The sequence below is a fragment of the Schistocerca americana genome, chromosome 1, assembly GCF_021461395.2.
Source record: "Schistocerca americana isolate TAMUIC-IGC-003095 chromosome 1, iqSchAmer2.1, whole genome shotgun sequence".
In the NCBI taxonomy this organism is placed as follows: Eukaryota; Metazoa; Arthropoda; class Insecta; order Orthoptera; family Acrididae; genus Schistocerca; species Schistocerca americana.
This window is the reverse complement of record NC_060119.1, coordinates 482,332,652-482,346,353: the sequence shown is the minus strand read 5'-3', so window position 1 is coordinate 482,346,353 and position 13,702 is coordinate 482,332,652. Positions and strand designations below refer to the sequence as shown.

The 13,702-nt window shown below is 41.1% G+C and overlaps 1 protein-coding gene across 2 annotated transcripts in view; it reads right to left on the bottom strand.

Moving 5' to 3' along the window:
• The window catches only part of LOC124604329 (serine/threonine-protein kinase par-1-like), a 388,446-nt gene extending 374,991 nt beyond the window's left edge, over positions 1-13,455 (bottom strand). For both annotated transcript variants that reach the window (XM_047136468.1, XM_047136470.1), the window contains exon 1: positions 13,239-13,455. The gene's annotated coding sequence lies outside the window, so the exon portion shown is untranslated. The remainder of the gene's footprint in view (positions 1-13,238) is intronic.
• Positions 13,456-13,702: the final 247 nt, after the last annotated feature.

Genomic DNA, 13,702 nt, shown 5'->3' with positions numbered 1-13,702 from the left:
GAAACAAGCGTACAATCCCCAATGGGCCATTCAGATAACTAGGTCTAAGTTTCATGGTCTTTAAACAATAAAAACAAGAAGACTTCAGATAAATTACGTCGCTAACCTCTACTACCAAGCTATACCGCAGATTAGAAATGGCGGCAGCATCAAGATACTGCCGAACAACGATTTCATATGACCTGTTAGGTTTAATAACACTCTGGGGAAAGACGAATGATGAAGCACTGCGTATTATCGCATTTTCTATTCAAGACCGTTCTTGTAAAACTAGTTTTATCTTCGATTTCAAACATTTCACTTTTGTTGTATCTTCATGTTTGCTTTTACAAAACAAAAGGTAAAATTTCTTTTTTTACCAGCAACATCTCCTCGTGTAGTCGCTTCACAGCGTGCAGCTTTTATCTTACGCTTCCTGCTCCACCCGCCTGAAAGCTGCAAAGAAATAGTGCACAGATGGTAGATCATCTCTCTTCCTATATACTCACAAATCAATGAATTGTGAAGTCCGTGATGTTGTTGCTTTCTGAGATTGAAAGGAAACCTGGAATCCATGGCAGAAGCGTACTTTGGAGTTCAGGGACTTCAAAACAAGAAAAATATAAAAAGCGGTTTTGAAGCTTTCAACAAAAAGCAATGCATTTATTTTGATCAACTGAGCTTTATGGAAACTCTTTCCAAGAAAACAACAGGCAGTGTGGAAAAGGGATCGCCACAGAAGCATATTCCAAGGAGGATGCGAATGATGATGGCAGGTGGTTCCTTCTGTCAGAGATTTGCAAATTGAGTCCTGAAAGGAAACTAGAATTATGTTGCGAAATAATTTCAGTTATTGCAGCAAGGAAAGCCCCAGATTGCAACAATTGCCTTATCATGTTGGACCACAAATACGGTACCCATTTAATCAACATATACAATTTGCTCAATCCACTTCTCATAAAGTACCCTCTCTGCATGTATAATCGCTAACGCATTATCTGTCAGATACAAACGTATCACGAACAAGTAACTGTGTCCGTTTTCAGCGTAATTTTTAGTATATAAAAACTGTTTCTTGATTTAAAAATGAATATATATGTTCAAACATATGTTCAAAGTTACTTAGTTGTTTGTATCCGCCTAACTTATTTACCACACGTTTACTGTTATTGCTAGTGACAGAAAGTATTCTTCAAAATTATAGAAAATTCCTGGCGATATATTAGAGCAATAAAGCAACGACTACAGCATTATAAATTGTTAAGGCTTTCACAGCATTATAAATTGTTAAGGCTATCGTACTCACTTGCTGAGAAACTTGTCTTCTGTCTCGTCTCGGCTTTCTCGCCCGACGTTCGTTTAATGGTTTTTCTGATGTTTCGCGAGTACGAATAGCTTACATTGTCAAAGCTTCACCCTGCATTGCTGGTGGTGGACCAAGCATTAGTAGCCTCGTAGTGAAGACCAATTTCTCTTCTGCTGGAAAACAGATGTTTAGCTCTGCTTCAATTCCAGTTATATCCCCTTTTGTGTAGCCATGTAACTCGTAAAACGACGACTTTGAAATTCAAAGACAAATGAAAACTTTTACTTTCGTCTGCACTTAAGTTGCCATCGTGTAATTAACCCTCTGGTAAAGTGAACAGTATACATTGGATGTTTTCTCATTTTCCTACCCTCTCGGCTTAAAAGAGTGAGGGGAAGTAGTTCATCATACGACGCCATTCTCTCAACTGACTATTTCCCCGATAAGAATCGAGCCGTTATTAAAAATTGGCGCCACACGTTGCACGGTTCAAAAAAACCTCTGGCAGAAAGCAACGCCACTTGTTACGTTACGAACGGTGCCACTTATGTTCCTCGGCCACTACCGGCCTACTGCAATAAGCTTTCTTCATATTGTGAACCGCATAAATCATCGAAACCATTAAGACGACTGCAACAATATACTTGACCAAGGGAATGAGATATTATTTTCTCCATAGTCTTAGCTACCGCCAGAATGCGCTACGTTGCTGTGTCGTTAGATCCCATACGCAAAGGTGTCTTTCACCTACATCTATACTTCGCAAGGCACCATACAATTAGTGTAGGAGGGTAGTTCAAGTAGTACTACAACATCTGACCTTCCTGTTCTACTTCCGAATGGAGTGCAGGTAGAACGATAGTCGGTAAGCCTCCGTGAAAAAAAATTCAGACGAAAAAGGCCATAATTGTTCGATTGTACAATCGGCGATAAATCATGGGAAGCATTCACAACATAGGAATATCTACGGGTACACGTCTGGTATGTCCTACAGTGGAACGACAGCATGTATGAAAAACAGATGTTAGACTGACAGTTATTCGAAGAATCACAATAAAGAATATAATTCACACACGAAGACTGCAGCTCACAAAACTCTCTTTGCACAGATTCTTGGGCAATTGTCGGCAATCTGTCAGCCGTACAGGACAGGACTGTCAGAGAAATAAAAAAAATAATAATAAAAGTAGCGCGTTTCTAGTAACGATAAAAGAAAGATGATGGAAGTCATTTTCCGCTATATGAGAGGCTGTGTGTATCACTAATAAGCTCACTGTCAAAATTCAAAGTGCTGACGTTCTAACAAGAGACAGCCAACATATTACTTCCTACGACATGCCTTGCGAAATAATCACGATGGTAAAATCACAGCCGTTTATCACGAGTGACCATTCTAATCGGGGTACTTTTCAAATATTTTGAAATATTCTAACAATTTATATGCAATATTCCATATACAACATAACTGAAGTATATTATATGAAATGTATGATTTCCACCACCTGATTTCCATCACTAACCAAGGAAACTTGCAAAATAAAAGTGTAATTTCAGTAGATCCGTCAGTATATTCTGCAATATATTGGACAACCTTCAATCTTATACATAGACGATCAATAATACCGCACAATATTATTGACAGTCTAGGGGCCGAGAGGGCGCTGACAGGCGTGGCATAGGGCCTCGTGCACACACAGAACGCATACAGTAGGTTGACTGGTTGGTTGGTTGGGGAATAAGGGACTTAACATCAAGGTCATCACTCAGTGTCATGGGGTTTTTCAACTGAAAAAACTTAGTGACATACGGTAGAAATATAGTCGGATGACAAAAGTACATACGAGAGATAAAATAAGAGCCTTGAGGGCAATATTGAGGCCAGTGCTGAAAAATAATTTACGGAGACAAAGTATACTGTCGCGCAGGCAATATTGATGCTAGTGCTGAAAAATAATTGACGGAGACGTCAAAGTACACTATCGCGCAAAACTTAAGGACAGAAGTAATTTCCTCACGATGTGTCACTGTCAAGCAAAGTAGCTCGATGAAACTTGAACCATATCAAGAAAGATCTGGCACAATATAGCACAAAAGGTAACAGAGAAATATGCAGTGAGACGAAGAGAAAAAAAACTCTTATATTCAACGATAAAAATTACACTGAAGTCAACACGAATCATGACGGTCCCCCGGACATTAAGGCAGGACACGATTATTAATAGAATGTGTGATCACCACGGACGGCAACGCTGGCCACAAGGCTGTTAGGAGTTCACGGGGCAGAGTGCTCCATTCCTCCACCAGCGTGGTTGAAACTGCTGCATGCTCGTTGGTGCACGTGAACATGCTCACCAACGCATCCCAACGTGCTCGGCGGGATTTAAATCGTGGAAACGGAAATGCCCCAGTCCAGTCGCTGAGCACCCTCTCGTTACAAGAGCTCCTCCGCCTGCGCTATTCGAAGAGGTCGCGCATTCTCATCCATAAAAATGAAATCAGAGGCGAGCACATCCCTGAAAGGACGCACACGGGGGAGGAGCACAGTGTCATAGTGACGCTGACCGGTGAGTGTACCGTGCTCACAGACATTTGGAGGTCGGTACGCCCATGCCCCACACCACAACACATGGATCACCAAAACGATCACGTTCGACAATGTTCGTGGGCGCATTACGTTTTCCCAACAATCGAAATATCAGAGTATGCCCAAAATCGTCGAACATGACCGTTTTGTATTCCAGGTGTTACGTTGTTCAAAAATGGTTCAAATGGCTCTGAACACTATGGGACTCAACTGCTGAGGTCATTAGTCCCCTAGAACTTAGAACTAGTTAAACCGAACTAACCTAAGGACAACACAAACATCCATGCCCGAGGCAGGATTCGAACCTGCGACCGTAGCGGTCTTGCGGTTCCAGACTGCAGCGCCTTTAACCGCACGGCCACTTCGGCCGGCTGTTACGTTGTGGGGAGGCATAATGTTGCAGGGCTGTAGCGACCTCCAGATCTTTTAACACTTCCCACTCGCCAGTCAACGTTCTGGTGGCACTGCACATGCGTCTTTTCAGGTGTGCATTCGGCTCTGACTTCATGTTTTTAGATGACAGTGAGCGACCGCGTCGAGCTGCGCTGTTAGAAGAACGAGAGCGTATGATTTGGCCTGCCTGTTCCCCCGGCTTAAATCCCGTCGAACACATGTGAGATGTGTTGGGAAGACGCATTGTACCACGTCCACATGCAGCAACGGCCATCCTGCAGTTGTCAACTGCGCTGTTGACGGAATGGAGCGCTCTGACAAGTGAACCCCTAACCAACCTTGTAGCCAACATGGGAGTGCGCTGCTGAGAATGCACTGCCGCCAGAAGTGACCGCACAGCTTGTTAAGAACCACGTCTCGCCTCTTGTGATGTCTATAAGACCATCATAAATAGCGTTGACTTCATTGTAATCACTGACTTTGAATAATAATGTCATTTCTGTTCGTCTCATTCCTTTCTTTCAGTTATTTTCTGTCCTATACTGTGGCAGTTCTGTTATGTACAGTGCAAGTCGCAGCGAGCTATGCTACTTCGCAGTCACAAATTTTGCGGAAGTTACTTTCTCCTTAAGTTTTGCACACCAATGTCCATGGATCGGTCTGGTACGTAAGTCAGAGCACAAGTGGGGCCTCCAAGAGCTACTCTGCAATGAGAGAACCCCCACTCACAGGTGGAGGCAATTACAGAGCAAAGAATGCCTAGTCGAGAGCAAGCAATAGAGTTACCTGGCGAGTTCTGTCCGACCTGCGACTGTCCGTGGGTGAGCAGAAGGGCCACAGAGTGCGCCTACCCAATGGAGCAGTGTTGGAACAGGTGGACCTACAGTGTCTACTACTGGAAAAAATCCCTGCAGATCTGCCCGAATAATAATAATTTTAAAAAATCACAAATATCAGATGAACTAACTATGGTAAGAATCGTCTCCATTGTCGACAAATCGCTTTACAGCCAAAAAATGAGTATAAAACATGTACCATAGGCATAAAAAATGTTACACACTCTCTTAATCTGGCTATCACCTTCTCTCAACGAGGCAGGCTTACCTACAAAGTATCTTACAGTTTCATTCATTCTTGTCTTGAGGCAGATCTGTTATAGTTTAGGCAAGCGTATCATGATGCACTATCGGCCTGTTTTCCCCATCTCTGAGTCACTTGGGGGAAACATGGATAGCCAGCATGGCAGGACAAACTGTGTAAACATTACAGTGGATATGTTCTGAAGCACCGATGTTCGTAAAACTATTTGATTCAAGACGATCCGGATTTAAAATCAGAGTTTAAAGAACTTTAGGTTCAGTAGACTTGTTGGGTTACTTACTCTGTTGTACACAGTTGGTGCTTTAGCTACAGATACACCTGGGTATTCCCCTCGCAGAGATTCCAATGGGATGACCATTTACCCCGGAGGATGACATCATGAAACCATACACTAGAACTGCATGCCCTGGAGAAAAATAACGGCCATGGTTTTCCCTTGCTATCAGCTTTTCTCAGTACCAACGTAGCAAGACCATGTTGGATAATGTTACAAGGACAAATTGTTGAACCTTTAAATGGTGGATAGGCTGATGTCCTCATCAAGAACCAAACGCTAGTCTGGCGTCTCCACAGACACATCTCTGACATGTTTCAAATGCTATGTTACACCTGCGACATGCTTGAAATGTTATGGTACGGCTATCTGTAAAAACACGCAAACCACCTCACCGCGCCAAAGCCCATTGGTTTTGAGGGGGTGGTTACACATTCAAGTTTTTTTTTCTTTTCGCAATATTTGAGTATGTTCCATTGTCAAAAATCCAGAGTTAGTTACTGTTTGTCCCTTCCCGCACCTCATTCATCTCGGCAGCGAATATATTTCTTACCGTGCAGCCATCAACAACTGGGCTACCAACAATTCAAAAACAAATGTTGACACATCTTGCGACAGATTAATAAGAACGTTCCATAGTTAAGTTATTTAATAACGAATGTCTTTCTCTGACAGGGTCACCTGCTTTGTATTTTGTCAAAATTGTAACAGATAGCACGTCCCTCTTTGCTGTACCGTGATAGGCTTTCTGCTTAAAGGTCGTTAAGCGACGCTGGTTTTTATGCACTAGAACACACTTTTCCACCAATTTGCTTCATACAGCTCCCGTGGCAACGATACAAAGATTGCTTCCCAACTTACGTTTACTTGTGCAAGTTTGCACATTGCGGGTAAAATGGTTAAAGCTAGTGTATGTTTGAATGCTTGCATGATCTTGCATAACTGCAAGTCGATCATACCTCTCTCAGCTTGAATCGTCCGAACGCTAGTGCAAAATTAACTTCGGGCGGTCAAACACGCCTGTACAAAGCACTTGATCCTGCGTGCTTATCAGGATTCCCAGTATGCGTGAATGGATAGCTCAAACATCTTGCTGAATGGATGGCTCGAACATCTTGCAGAATGTCATCTAAAAACCGTATTGTTACGGCTTGTCACACTACCGATATCCGACAAAGATTAAATAAGCAACTTGTTTTGATTTTAAGCACTGGAAGATGTGCTTGTGTGTACAGTGTAAGAAAACTAAATGCGAAAGCCCAGTGATTCTGATAGTCACTCCCTCGTTACCTCCAAGTCTCAAGTGTTATCTCGGCGATAACTCGTCCTCTATCCCTCTGTAGCCACCGCACCAAGCAACTAGATCTCAGGTAATTTACTCTATAGGCGAACTCAGCTTTATTTTTAATTTTGTAACTTCACAAAATCCCCACTCCGTTCCTTCTGAAAGGTCACTGATTTCAAGCGACTACGTTGTCGGAAGTACATTTTACAGCTACAACTAGTTCCGCACGTGCAGTGCGACCCGTGGTTGCTGCAGCTCGCCTGGGTGCTCTTAGTTGGATTGACTTGCTGGAGCGTCATAGATACAAGGCATACGATGTTTACCGTCGCCCAGCTCTTTTATTCCTTGACCGTCTGCGCTACGGACATTACTATTTTAATTATGAAGGTTGGGCCTGCTATATTCTTCGACATACTGTTTACCCGGTTTTAATTTTTATATGCGTCTGATGAAGTGGCTATAAGCCATAAAACTGGTAGCACCTTAATAAAAATTGGTTCAAGTCTGCATAGTGCTTGCTACAGAAATCTACTGCTTGCAGTTATAATAAGCCCTGGCAGCCATTTTTCCATACAGTTTCCCTGATGTTTGCCACATCAGCTACCGCGACATCATTGAAAATAAGCCATTAGACTGAGGAGGGCAGGTCTCTTCGCTGTAAACGGCCGTCAGTGATTCAAAGAAAAATCAAACGGTTCAAAAGTGAATAGGCGAGCACGAACCTTATATGGTTTGTCTCACTAAGTGGACTCCTCTATTGGAAAATATATAGTGATTGATATATAACACTCGTGAAACGTATATACGTTATAAAAAGGGCTGATTGCGTGTGGCAAATTCACTGTACCTATAAAACATAACAGGTTATTTCTGTTCATTCGAGAAATAGTTACTGGTACTAGAGGGGAAAAAACCATAATAATCAAAACAAAATAAATAAATTCCCCAACTTCAATTCTTATATTTTATTCTTCTGAACAGGAACGAAAGTTATCATACCGAGCAGCACTGATGAATGAACACGAGCCAAATAAAACTGACGAAATCAATTTTCAATCAGAAACGTCAGGTCTAGACACACTACTCTCCACGGTGATTAAATTTTGCCAACAGCCATTACCTTGCATGTCCTCAAACGATAATTACTACATTTGGTACAATATCGTTAGGTCTGGCCGCAAATCCAGGACTTCCGTGTTCAACTATCTGACGATTCTGGAATTAGTAACTGTGAAAAAGATGCACACGTGCGCCATACTCAAATGCGAGTCAGACTGTGGCTCTTCAACTGACAGCGTAAGTCATTAGAAAAAAGAAACGTCATTTAAACCCTTAAACGACTGGCATAGCGATATTACGTTGCCCTCAAACCGCCAGTAGGTTTGCGAGGCTGTCTAGTGTGTTGAGTTCATCAATTTTTGGATGAAATAAAGCACCATCTATGTGGCAGAAAATGATACACGTATCCCTGGAGATACTATCGAACATAGTGCTGCCAAAGCAGAGTTACTAAACACAGCCTTCCGAAATGCGTCCACAAAAGAAGATGAAGTAAATATTCCAGAATTCGAATCAAGAACAGCTGCCAACCTGAGTAACGTAGAAGTAAATATCCTCGGAGTAGTGAAGCAACTTACATCACTTAATAAAAGCAAGTCTTTGGGTCCAGACTGTATACTAATTAGGTTCCTTTCAGAGTATGTTGATGCATTAGCTCCATACTTAACAATCATATACAACCGTTCGTTCGACGAAAGATCCGTACCCAAAGACTGACAAGTTACAAAGGTCACACCAATATTCAAGAAAGGTAGTAGGAGTAATCCGCTTAATTACAGGCCCATATCATTAACGTCGATATGCAGCAGGATTCTGGAACATATATTGTGTTCGAACATTATGAATTACCTCGAAGAAAACGGTCTATTGACACACAGTCAACACGGATTTAGAAAACATGGTTCTTGTGAAACACAACTAGCTCTTTATTCACATGAAGTGTTGAGTGCTACTGACAAGGGATTTCAGATCGATTCCGTATTTCTGGATTGCCGGAAGGCTTTTGACACTGCACCATACAGGCGTCTTGTAGAGAAATTGCGTGCTTATGGAATATCGTATCAGTTATGTGACTGAATTCGTGATTTCCTGTCAGAGAGGTCACAGTTCGTAGTAACTGACGGAAAGTCATCGAGTAAAACAAGTGATTTCTGGCGTTCCCCATGGTAGTGTTATAGGCCCTTTGCTGTTCCTCATCTATATAAACGATTTGGGAGACAATCTGAGTAGCCGCCTTAGGTTGTTTGCAGATGACGCTGTCGTTTATCGTCTAATTAAGTCATCAGAAGATCAAAACAAATTGCAAAACGATTAATAAAAGATATATGAATGGTGCGAAAACTGGCAGTTGAACCTAAATAGCGAATAGTGTGAGGTCATCCACATGAGTGCCAAAAAGAATTCGTTAAACTTCTGTTACACGATAAATCAGTCAAATCTAAAGGCCACAAATTCTACTAAATACCTAGGAATTACAATTACGAACAACTTAAATTGGAAGGAACACGTTGAAAATGTTGTGGGGAAGACTATCCAAAGACTGCGTTTTATTGGCACGACACTTAGAAAATGTATAACAGATCTACTAAGGAGAGTGCCTACACTAAGCTTGTCCGTCCTCTTTTAGAATGCTGCTGCGCGGTGTGGGGTCCTTACCAGATAGGACTGACGGAGTACATCGTAAAAGTTCAAAGAAGGCAGCACGTTTTGTGCTATCGTGAAATATGAGAGAGAGTGTCACTGAAAAGATACAGGATTTGGGCTGCACATCATTAAAAGAAAGGCGTTTTTCGTTGCGACGCAATCTTCTCACAAAATTCCAATCACTAATTATCTCCTCCGAATGCGAAAATATTTTGTTGACACTAACCTACATAGGGAGAAACGATCACCACAATAAAATAAGGGAAATCAGAGCTCGTATGGAAAGATATAGGTGTTCGCTCTTTCCGCGCGCTATACGAGATTCGAATAATAGAGAATTGTGAAGGTGGTTCGATGAAGCCTATGAATCCTCTGCAGGCACTTACATGTGATTTGCAGAGTATCCATGTCAATGTAGATGTATGAAAAGCAACATTTTTTTCTACTTTTGAAGCCGGATGGTGAATTCAGGTTACGCTACAAAATCTCAACGTAACTGAAGTCCTTGAACATAAGAAACGAATAGTAGCGCAATTTCATAAATGATAGGAGGGGAAGGAATTAGACAATTTTTTTCTTAAATAATTTATGATAAAGGCTGCTAACTAAAATTACCCACTTATTGTGGGGCTTCACTTTTATGCACATCCGAATACTGTGCAATCAAGTATTGTTTCGCGATAAGGGTCCAAGTTTAACAACCACCATAACATCGCAATTTAATCCAGTGAAGATAATTTATTATATGCAAATCAATAAATCCATACAGAGATAACACACTGTGCTTTTGAAATCAGTCATTCGAAATCACAACAATGCGGAAATCGAATTTCTTGAATTTGTCAAGGCTACGCTCGAGTCACAGTATCGTTTTGTTAAGACAAGTTACATAGACGCAAGCGCGCGAACCATCAAATAACGGCCTTCAGCAGAATCCGGAGACAAAATTTTTGACCCAGGTGCCCCGGCTAGTTTTGGTCAAAAATTTTGTCTCCAAATTCTACTGTTGTTGTTGTGGTCTTCAGTCCTGAGACTGGTTTGACGCAGCTCTCCATGCTACTCTATCCTGTGCAAGCTTCTTCATCTCCCAGTACCTACTGCAACCTACATCCTTCTGAATCTGCTTAGTGTATTCATCTCTTGGTCTCCCTATACGATTTTTACCCTCCACGCTGCCCTCCAATGCTAAATTTGTGATCCCTTGATGCCTCAGAACATGCCCTACCAACCGGTCCCTTCTTCTTGTCAAGTTGTGCCACAAACTCCTCTTCTCCCCTATTCTATTCAATACCTCCTCATTAGTTATGTGATCTACCCATCTAATCTTCAGCATTCTTCTGTAGCACCACATTTCGAAAGCTTCTATTCTCTTCCTGTCCAAACTATTTATCATCCATGTTTCACTTCCATACATGACTACACTCCATACAAATAATTTCAGAAACGACTTCCTGACCCTTAAATCTATACTCGATGTTAACAAATTTCTCTTCTTCAGAAACGCTTTCCTTGCCATTGCCAGTCTACATTTTATATCCTCTCTACTTCGACCATCATCTGTTATTTTGCTCCCCAAATAGCAAAAATGAAGCAGGCAAAAAGGAATACAAACGTCTCAAAAATGAGATCGCCAGGAAGTGCAAAACTGCTAAGCAGGGATGGTTAGAGGACAAATGTAAGGATGTAGAGGCTTATCTCGCTAAGGGTAAAATAGATACTGCCTAAATACTACTGTCGGCCGATATTTGATGGTTCGCGCGCATTACATTTTCTGAAAACGAACTTTGTCGATTTATGTTTCAAATTAGAAAGAAATAAAATCTAATTTTCTAAAACGGAACATAAATAATTGCAAGCAATTTATCAGAGCCGTTGACCGACTCTTGTGTAGTTCCAAAAATACAATGGGTGTGATCCACGATTGACCTTTTAATTGTCTTCCACTTATTAATGGATGTACTTCAATATTCTATCCGCCACTTCTTCTGTTTCAGTTTCATAGATAGCGCGCGAACACTTTCTACCATTTGAAAATCCACGTTTAATTGAACTGTTGTATGTGTTTTGTTCATCAACCCACACTGATTTGATGCAGCTCTCCATTCCCGTTCCTTGCCAGCTATCCTCTTCATTTCAGCATAACTGCTACTTCAGGTATCAATAATGAAATGAACTATATAATCATGTCAAGGCCCGCCGCTGTAATTCTTACTATCCTTAAGTATTGTTTTCACCAAACGTGCCCGGTCATTTTCTGTCTTTGTTTCAATGTGTTACTTACAAGACATTTTTTCGTTGACTTGTTGCGGGACGTCTTCGTTCCTTATTCAATCAATCTACTTGATCTTCCACAACCTCCAGGAAAGGTCCTAACATCGATCATCCACACTGCCAGTTCTTGCTTGATTTGCGAAAGCTCAACTAGTGCTGATTTACGTTATCGATCGGCTGAAAAATGATAATGCGTCCTTGCCCTGCAGAGTATCCCTATGGCTTATCCTTATTGGTTAATGGTTCACCCAGTCCGCGGATTGCATTGTTACAGCCGCTGTGCTGGCCGCGACGCTGATAAACGTTCCCTTGTGCGCCATCGCATTCACAATAACAATCACCATCAAACGACGAAGTACGGATGGCGGAAATCTGTCCATTTATTCTGAAGCCATCATAAGTGCGTAGATGAACGAGGATAGAACCACGACATCGCATACTGAACTTTTGCTTTAATACAACATACAGTATTCTGTGAAACGAAGCTGCGTTCCCTCCCCTTGGTCTTACAACAGAACGTGACGCTTATTTGTACCATCGCGGCTAGCCAAGGCAAAAGTTTGTCCAAAGCAAAAGGGGTGCTCTTGTAGTAACATCAACAGTCCACGTATTTCGGAGTTTTAATTCAATAATGCGTAGCACAAAAAACTAATCATAAATGCTAACATTTCTTGCAAAGAAATTGTTATGGAAACCACACGAAATTAGTACAAAATAAACGATATGTTCCATAAGACTTCACGCAATTTCAGGATCCCTAACACTGATTTTATAGAAACTCATAATCGAAAAAACTTAGTACAACGACCTACATCTATACTGAAACCACGCAAAAATTTATGCCGACATTCGAGCTGTGTCGCTCCCATAGGTTGTGCCAGTAATGAAAATTAGCCGCAAAACAAATTAATGCGCCGTCAGTATTGCATGATAACAAACTACATATTTAACTGGGTGAAAAATCCAAAAACGTAGCGTGTGAGTAAGAAGAAACTCCGGAAATGCGATACATTTCGAAGAAGCGGCTGGTGACTTCACTACGAACTGCACGGCCACCCACTCTGCTGCTAATAATAAATCAAACACTTAGCACTTGTCCTAATTCCCAGCTTTACTATCACATGGATACGTAAAAATTAAATTACTGGCACGTACCGAAAGTAAAAACCGCGTTCGCAATATTTATCAACAGCTAGAAGAATGAGTAATTCACAAAATATAAAAAATATCATGAAAAATTTACAACATATTGCGTGACATACAGCTGTGAGATTTACTTCAAGCTTTCTAGAACTAAAATTACTGGCACGTATTCTGCACTAACGACAGCTTAGTAACTTACCTTTCGGTGACAGTTTATTCTTGCATCAACAAATAGGTTTTGAGCTGGTAGTAAAGGCAACGAAACTACGGAAGTCAATTATTTTAACACTACGCAACACAAACACAAAACCAATAATTTCTGTATGTCAACAATAACACATCATCGACGTTTACTCCGATTATTTCCTTTGAAAATTCACCCAGCAGTCAGCGACAGACACCCCTCCATGCGCCATCTTTGAAACATTCCAGTGCACTTAGGAAGATGTGTTAATCGACGTATTTTATGTCTCTTGGGAGATACACGTCAAACAGTAGTTATTGACGGTAAAGATATATTCCTTAACACTTTAATCATTACTTTTGTTTTTAAATTTGTGTGCTGTACAAAATCAATATCGTGTTTCATTAATTTTGCTATATTTAGAACTGTATTACAAAACTTTTCATGTTGACAAGACATATAGTAGAGAACAAATGAAA